This window comes from Rutidosis leptorrhynchoides, chromosome 9 (assembly GCF_046630445.1).
Source record: "Rutidosis leptorrhynchoides isolate AG116_Rl617_1_P2 chromosome 9, CSIRO_AGI_Rlap_v1, whole genome shotgun sequence".
Classification (NCBI taxonomy): Eukaryota; Viridiplantae; Streptophyta; class Magnoliopsida; order Asterales; family Asteraceae; genus Rutidosis; species Rutidosis leptorrhynchoides.
Window position 1 is genome coordinate 97115520 of NC_092341.1, and position 9746 is coordinate 97125265.

General features: G+C 33.3%; 1 pseudogene; it reads left to right on the plus strand.

The window, feature by feature from the left end:
• The first annotated feature begins 1872 nt into the window (after window positions 1-1872).
• LOC139867605 (uncharacterized) lies at window positions 1873-9330 on the plus strand (annotated as a pseudogene).
• The last annotated feature ends 416 nt before the right edge of the window (window positions 9331-9746 follow it).

Sequence of the window (9746 nt, forward strand, 5' to 3'; positions counted from 1 at the left end):
AGAAGTAAGTTAAATCTATAAGTAAATAAGTTCATGGTTGTTCATACTTTTAAAGATTCAAGCCAAAGTCTTGATCTTTAAGGAAGTAAACTTTAAGTTTATAACATGAACTTCAAGTATGGTTTTACAACACATGAACTTACAATCTTTTAAAAGCATTAAGTGTAGAACATAAACTAGAAGGTTTATGTTCTTGTATGTCTTGTAAGAACAAGTTGATATGAAGAATCAAACTAACAAGTTTGATTCTTAATAATTAGTAAGTAAACAACAACAACTAACAACTACACGAAATTAAACAACAACAAAGAACAAAAGATGATGATGATTATGTAGCTAGGCTACGGTTTTGACAAAGAAAAGAAGAGAGAAAAGTCTTGCAAGGAACTCACAATTTGAGAGAAAACCTTGAGAGGAAATGTGAAGTATTTTATTTTATTATTATTATTTTTTTTTTTTTTTGTGTAAAAGTGAAGTGTAATGAGAGAGAGCTAGTAGATAAGTTACAAAAAAAAATTTGAATCCTCCCTTTGCTACCCAAAGCTGACGGTTTACACAACCAAGAGGGGAAGGGATTAGTCCACTAGACTCTTACATGTAAAGGCTTAAAAAGATGGTTATAAGATGTGTTTGCATGGGAAGTAACATGTAACTAGATTCCATGTGCACAAAACAATCTAGTTAAGTCTAAGTAATACTTACATGAGTGTAATGGGCTAATTAATCCATCAAAGATGTAGGGTGGGCTTCTAAGCCCAGTAATCACTAATAAAAGCCCAAGTTCCATTAATTAACAAATTAATCCAATAAAGCCCAAGTAATTAACTAGTAAACTTAGTTAATTAAAAATGATTAATAACAATTAATCATGAATGTAAATAATATCTGAAAATATTATTCGTGAAATGTTCGTGTGTCACAAAGACGTGTCGGGCATGTAAAGTCAATCGTGGTAACAAGTAAATGTAATAACATACATTCATTAAATCACAAGTATTAATAATAACAATTATTAATTAAAAGTTGGAATTTCCAGGGTCGTTACAATAATTTGTTAGCTTTCATAAATTAATAGTAAAATATTACAAGTTCTCTCTTCTTCTTCTTCTTTTTTTTATAGCAAAATAACGAAAACTATACAAATCGCAGGAATTGCACTTGGTTAGGCTCGCGTGTAGATAACGAGTTAATGACGTTTTCTGGTCTTGAGCCTAGTTAATCCGGTTTGCATTTGTTTTATTTTTCTGCTGCTTGTATTTTTTGATGAAAACTTCTCAAAAAATAACGAAGATTATATAAAATAGATCTAACGAATAGGTTCCATTAACTACAACTGATCCTAACTAACATAAGAAAATATAATAATATAACGTACCAAACAAACTACAACTAACAAAGAGAACCTAAATTACAAACGCATAAAACTATCAAAAACAACAAACAAAAATCAACAACAAAGAGCTACCAAGCACTACTTACTCTTCCCGATTGCGTGTTTGCCTTTCAGGTTCTTCATAATCAATTTGACCACCATGCCATCAACTTTACGAGTTCTCTGTAGTTTATTTACCCAAAGAGCAGAGGCGGAACATATATAGGACAAAATGGGGTATCCGTCCCGGCACAATTTCGGGGAAAAATAAATTTTACACTAAAAATAAATTACGAAAAAATAAGATTTTTTTTTAGTGTTTAATCCCTTTCGATTAGTTTCGCCTCATCTCGAGTCGGAGTCAAGTTCCGCACAACTCTAGTTCTAAGTACCCAAATATTAATTTTAAAGTTTAATTCTATTTTCTAAAATAAGTAAATAAAAAAATTATTTTATTTTATTTAAAAAAAAAAAATAATACAAAACGTGAATGAAGAAAGGGTAGCCGAAGAAAAAGCAGATGCTCCTCCACATCCATTTCCAACGACCATGGCTGCCGGAGCACAACCGTCACTTTTAACTAAATTCCTCCCTCACCTCCGTCTTCACCTCCATACAACGCTTCCGGCCGCCGTCTCTCTACTCATACGACGACCCTGTCACACCACAACCGCCTCCGAATCCCCTCCCCCAATTAACAATCCACCACCTAATACTCCTACTACACATGATGATAAAAAACCATCCTTATTGTTTGACACAAAACGACAACAACGTAATCCACTATCAAAGAACCATAATCTGGAAAATGATCCTGATTATTGTAAATGGAAAGATCATAAGGCCCAAATGTTTTTAGATATTGGCGCAATTAATCTTCTTATCAAACATATCCTTCATTCTGACAGGTATTCATATATATTGTGTATATATATTTTTTAATCTTTGTAGTGTATTTTTATTTGTGTGCCATTGTTTAATACATTCATTGAATTGATTGATTAATGCTGTTAATGTTAGGAAGCTATTGTTATACTATATAGAAAGTTACATAGGGCCCAACAACAATGATAAGCGTTATAATTGTTCATTTGTTTGTGTAGTTTTTTCTTATCTGTAATCAAACTGAAAATACATTAGAACTTGAAAAGAATTGGAATTTAAATTGTGATTATGTCATTTATTAATGTGGCAAAATTACTCTCTCTGATTTGGGTGGATTAAAGTTATAGTTCTCGGTATTAAAATTTCAAAAAGGGTTGAAAAAGGTGTATTACTATGATAAGCCCAGTAAGGAGAAGGTGTTTCAATATAGATTCATAAATAATGATCCTCGACCATCTGGAACTAAAAACGGTTTATATGCTTTAGTGGTTAAAGAACAATCAATTTCTGTCTCTGATCAATCGAATGGATCAATCTCTTTACAAGATGAAGATCTTCATGAAATTGAAAATTTAAGGGAGATTGTATTTGTGAAAGTCAAAGAAGTTGAAACTATGAGGATGGTTTTAATGATGATGATCTTCTTGATGAATCTGTTGATTTAAATAAGGAACACGATGTGGATCTCACTGGTGAAAATGATCAATTCGAAGCAGAAGTGAACAATAATGGAAGTCAAGGTATTACATCTGTTGGAAAATAAGTGGCTATGATTGAGGAGGTTCCAAATTATAAAGTTCTCTTCAATTCAATTGTGGTTCATCTTCCAGTGAATTTCGTGAACAAAACTCATCCGATGAGATTGAAAAGATGGTTGAAATGGGCATTAAACTTGGTTATAATGAGCCTGATTGCAGGAAATCTTTTTCGGCGTTAGCCAAATAGGTTGGGATTGATGTGTTGATCCCACGAAGGTTCTCCCTATCAATATTCAAGAAAGTAAAACGTGTACAAAAAGAGGTTGGAGAATGGAGTTGTGTAATAAAAATTGTATCCAATTTATTGGCGTCCAGGAGACTAAGATGACAAGGCTTGATATTTTTCGCATCAAGTCCATGTGCGGTAATTTTCGTTTGATTATTCTTGTAATTTGGCGAGAGCTTTTTCTGGTGGTCTGTTTTCGGTGAGGGATCATTGATATTTTATAAAGGAAAGAACTTGGTGTGAAGATAATTATAATTATATTATTGTGGAAGGTAAATTGATTAACTCTAATAATACCTTCGTGATGGAGTGATTGATTAAGTTCGTACGATAATTGGAATGTTTATGATAATATTAAATGTCGTCTTTATGTGGTTATGGCTACACCAACTTGGATTTTGTGGAGTTATCGCAATGGAGTTCTTTTCTCGGTAATTTTGTGGAGATTTATTTGACTCAATTAGAAGACTCTCATTTTCTTGGTTATCTTTTAGAAGTAAAGTTATTTCTAATTGGAACTTGTGGCTTTCTAGCTCATTGATGTAATCTCTATTGTTTTGCTCTAGTTTCTTGCTAGAGCTTTAATAAAATTTGCCATTCTAAAAAAACACACTAAACTATCATTATATTTTATCCCCTACTTTTACTTTTAGCTCCTTTAAATTTCGAGTAATGGCATAGTTAGTTGTAGTGTTGTATATTCAGAATTACTTGAGTAATCGGCGATTACTTGGTTTTGGAGAGGTTCAAATTGAGCAACAGTCATCTCTCGATCAACCCTCGCAGCTGGTGACGCGAAGTTAGCCGGGAACTCTTCCTCGAGTCTTGTCATGATAACGCACTCGACGAAAGAGCTTTAAAAGTAGCATTGCCCTTCTTCACTCACGCGATATAGCTGGATCGGGCTTTCGCTAGAGTCTTTTCCCGGTGCACGACAATGAGGAAGGCCTTAATGGACGACTTTCTAGCGTGACTGAGAGGTGCGAGAGAAAGACAAGCAAGCCCCAAAGTACGTGTCGTTTGCTAAGCCCCCACCTGCCCTGGGTTAGTGGGGATTACTCGAGATAATTCTGTCAATATCCGATTACTCGGTCAACGTCTGATTAATTGGTCATAGTCGGGGATTAATCAGATTAATTGGGATTAATCTCTCAAAGTCAAATTTTGTCAGCATCCGATTACTCCTCGAGTTGAATGATTACTCTCTCCAAGATCCCGACCAAAAACTCCCCGATTAGCAATTTTTGCAACCTTGGTTACGTGTTAGATGAACAGTGATGTATAAGTTTTTCACGAGCTTATAACGGATTCGCTAAAGTGCATAGTGGTGTCATTATTCATATAGTACTCAGAGTCTTTCGAAGTGTTAATTTCTTAAAGATAGAGAGTCACACTCCCATTATACACTTTTGTCTCAATCGAGAATTGAATTCACAACCTTTTGGTTGAGGTTCTCCGGTAATTTTCTTTAACAAATGCCATGTCTAATAGAAAAAAATCTCAGTGCTATCCCTGTTCTATCGTCCATGATGATGACAATAATCAACATATCAACAATTCAACATATAAACATAATTCTCACAATAGATTCCTTTTATACTTATGCAAACTCGGAGATACTTGTATATATATGCTTTGTTGATATTCTATGATATTCTAATATTGCATGTTTTAATCTACTTATTTTCATTGTTATATAAATGTATCCTATTATTGTCTTTTTTGTTACTAGGTATATGGACGGAGATCGACTTACACCAACAGACGAGAAAACGGTGGTGGATAAGGTTCTTGCTTATCATCCTGATTATGAAGATAAGATTGGGCCTGGCATTGATTCTATTATGGTAAGTTGTATTCTATCTTTTGTAAGGTTTTGTTTACCATTTGATACAAGTACCTAAAGGTTTCTTGGACGCTCTCTATTTATATCAATCATTCCCATTTCTTGTTCATTTGGTTTCACATAACTGAGTAGAAAGTTGATTGTCTATATTGATTGTTAAGCCATGACACAAAATTTGAAATGCTCTACTTGATATTTTAAGATATGATTGCAATGTAGCCTTATAGGTACATATTGTAGGTGGTTAGACCTTGACCATTAAGGTGTAGTGATAGTCGACTGTCATTATATGGCACTTGGAAGAACTGTTTGAAGGGTAGCAAAGGGATGCTTGATATTAAATACTTACATAATGAACATGATTCGAGTCCTTATTTTTTTTATTTTTTGGCAAAAAACTGAAATTAAATAAAAATGATTTTTCATGAATGAATGAAAAATCATGGAGAACATGAAGGTGTCAAAATGGGTTTACAAGCTTTTCTTACCCATTTGACTAAATATAAGCTCATTATACAACCTCAGTAGACTAAATATACGATCTATAAGAACAAATACACTTGAAGATAGCACTTAAAAACTAATAAATGTCGATCTTCACATTAGCGTACACGGGCTGTTAAACCAAACATGAAACTGATGACTTTCACATGTATTCGCACTCACTAGCCACTAAAAAACCTTTAACATGAGTCTTGCCACTATAGAAGCCCGGCACATGTACGATGCGTCAAAAATCAACCACTTTTAACATCCAATTCATCTCTCTTCTATCAAAAATAAGTACATGTGGGCTTACCTTATTACAAACTAATATGGGCCAGCTTCGATTAGATAGACCTTTTTGACTTGCTTGTTGTCTGGCTAAAAACAAGCCATTACAGTTAGACCCAGTTGAGCCCAAGAATTGTAGATTTGATATCTGTCATAGTTTATCGATGGACAAAAGCCTTTTTTATTTCCAAGCATGGTTCTAGAACCTGTTAAGCTTGGACTCAACTCAATATGAATAAACAAACAAAACAATGGAGTATAAATAATAAACGATGACACAAAGGAAAAAGGATACAAAATACTTTATGCCACAATTTTTTCATAACAATTAAGGTATCGTTATTCAAAAACTCAGTACCATTTGGTAATAGGAATCTTGTCATTCCCCTCCCTTTAATCAAGTCTGTGTATAGTCTTTTCCGTCAGTTTCAAATCAGTGTAATACTTTTGAGATTTGAGTATAGCGTGTGTAGTACAATTGTCTGCAATATAAAGATTTCCACAATTTAATTGATGTATTTCAGCAGATCCATATTAGAACTTCAAATAAGAGAAGTAAATAATGAGTAAATGCTTCAATAACATAATCAAAATATATTACATGCAAACAAGCTGCAATGCGAAGTACATAAAGGATAAGGCCTTATAAATTTTGTTATCTTATATTCTAAAATTATTTCTTTAGGAGTGACACATAACAAGGTGGATATTTTAGAAACTTAAGTTGGAAGTTAGCTGAGTGTTTACTTAATCATGTTATTCAATAGATTCACCCTGGTTTCCCTTTTTTGTGAATTTTTTGTTGAGCTAAACAAGATGTTGATGTATTCAGCAAATACTAGACAAATGATCCATGTTACCAGATCATTAATAAGAATCTCTAGGTTCTTATAAGAGTATTTGCTTACATCTTCAATTTTATTTCTTCACGGATCACCACTATTTCTTGATAGCAATATCTTATCTATGTTTGAGCTTTTTCCATACTGCACTTGGATATTCTATCATATAATATTCAAAGGGCTAGTAATATAGTTGTTGTAACGTCGTCAGTTGACGTTAACAACCGTTATGTTTTCTTTGAACGACGATTATGATTTACTGACGGGGTCCGAGCGCGATGTCAGATCCACCTACCCAATCATTTCCTGGGACGAGCCATTAAAGTCTTATCGTCCCTTAGGAGAAAATTCCTACGACGAATCCATTCGGCCATCGCGTGTGGTAAACATTAGTATGCATAAAGTAAATAATGATTAGTTGCATAAATTGATGTATGTAAACATAAATAAAAGTTAGATAACATAATAAATATAAATGTTAGTGAACTTAATAAAAGTTAGATAACATAAATATAAATGTTAGTATACATAAATAAATGTTAGTGAACATACAAGTTAGATAATATAAATATAAATGTTAGTATACAATGTAAATGTTAGTAACATAAATCATAGAAGTTAGATAGATAGTTAGTAGTCCAAGATGTTGGTAGTATAATTTTTTTTTTTTTTAAGTGTGTATGATAAGGGAATGATTATCTACATCTCACCTTCCCAATACACCACTCATGTGGTATTGGGTTTTGTTGTTGTTGTTGTGTATGATAAATTTTTTATATTTCTTTTTGATGATTATGATTATAGCGGTTGGGACTTTAAAACGTCAAGACGTGGTTCGAGGCGGACGTTGACTGACATTGACTTTTAAATATATAAATATATACACACATATATTAAAGCCAAAAAACCTTCGTTGATCAGTTTGTACTTACAATCGCTATTATCTTAATATAATACAAAATAGTAACATACTAAAGTACGCCAATTTTGATCGATTTGATAGACTTATGACCGTTTTTAACCGAATTTTTTACTTTTGGCAAGCGTTGACCCAACCTTTCCCGCATTTGACCCACCTTTTGACCGTTGACGTACTTATTAGACGACGGGACTGGGTCGAGACGGGCTAGTCTCCAAAACGTCGCAGCGGGCATCGCAATGAACGCAACAGATGTCGTTTACAATACTTCTTGTGATTGCTTGAGTTAACCTTGATTATATGAAGCTTTCGCGCTAATAATGTATTATAATTTGGTTGTTCTTTTTTTTTTTGGCAAAAAGAACGTAAACTTATAAAACCAAAGAACTTTCATCAATCGATGAAAGATCCTATCAAACACTACACGATAACTCCGGCACGTCTCGCAACTAGAAAGCGAAAAAACCTAAACTAACCACAAGGCCATCTAAAGGCGAGCCAAGCGCAATGAAAAAATACATCTTATGGAACCAAAACCATACAACACAACAAAGCCCTCAAAATGGACAAACCTAACAATCAAAAAAGCATAACCAAAAGAGACTTTTAGTAAGATGAGAAAAGGAGAGAAAGAAGAAAACACCTGTATAAGTGTAAGAATGATGCAAGTTCTAAGCTTGCATTCATGCTTCATTTGTAGTACAAAAGTTACTAGAATAAGGTAAAAGAATAGTGACAAACGATGTGTAACAAACTTGATTTATTAAACAAACATATAATTTTATATATGAAAAACACATGTATGATCAATTTACTTGGTTTATATGGAATGCTTGATCTTTGTCACATTATTGTGTTACAAACTGGATTCATTAAACAAACAAATCTTTTACTCTTTTAAGTCCACATGTAGGTAAGAACTGGTCTTCCTCATTGTTAATCACCAAACCTTGACATTTGATAGCTATACACTCTTTATTGCTAATCATAGTCCCTTCTTAATCCAACTTACTAAACATCAAATAAAGTTGTTGATTTATTTGACAATGATCTTTGCCTGTCTATTTCACTCAAAAGTCTTTGTCCTTAGAAATCTTGACCCATTATTGTCCCATAACAGTTGTTATGTAGACCCATATCAAATTTTTTGACTCGAATTTATTTATGTTTTTTTTTAAGGTTGATCGGCATCCACAGTTCAGAAACTCAAGGTGCTTATATGTTGTGAGAACAGATGGTATATGGATTGACTTCTCGTACCACAAATGCATTCGATCTTACATTAGACAAAAAAATATCCTTCTTATGGAGAAAGATTTATAAAACAAATTTGGCTGCTCTTTCAATTGCTTAAACTCAAATTCAGGGGTCGGTTTGTAACAAACGGAGCATTTTGTTCGGATCCAGACGAAATTCTTAAACCAAAGACACAATCTCGGACTTTAGTCGACCACTCGATCCACTCGATCCAGTGGTGGTAGATTTCAAACACATTTTGTCAATGGTAGTAGATAATAATTGTTGAAATGGGAACAATTTAAGTGGAAAATGATTGAAGTTGAAAGATTGGATTTTGTTGACTTGTATTAATGTTTGCTTGGCTTTATATCATAAGTAAATGTTTTCTTGATTTGGGTTTTTCTATGTATTAGTTGAATGTGCAAAAGAGAGCATTGAGATTGATTTGTGTGGGGGGAAGTTAGCCCTAAAAGACAAAATTTTAATGCTTTACTTTAGTCATAAACCTACCCTGTGAATGTTAGTTGTGCTGCTACATTTGCCATCATGTTAGCTCCCCTGTTAATTGAATGGTGATTCATGTTTTCAGTCAAACTATTGTTTTTCTCATCATATTATCACTTCATATATAATGATGAGATGATACAAAGTGGTTTTTACATTTGATAGTGAAACAATGTGATGTCAATTGAAATGATTTTGTTTATGCAAGAAGGTACTTAGACATTTGATTTTATTGTATTTACCTTTTTCTCTCCTAAATATTTTGTAATATTCAAGTTAATTGATGGAAATATCGTTGTGCTGTTCAAGGATCGATACAAGTGTTTTCTTTTGGGGTGTAAATGAGCTATCGAGCCGGACTCGAGTTTGACTTGGTTGGAC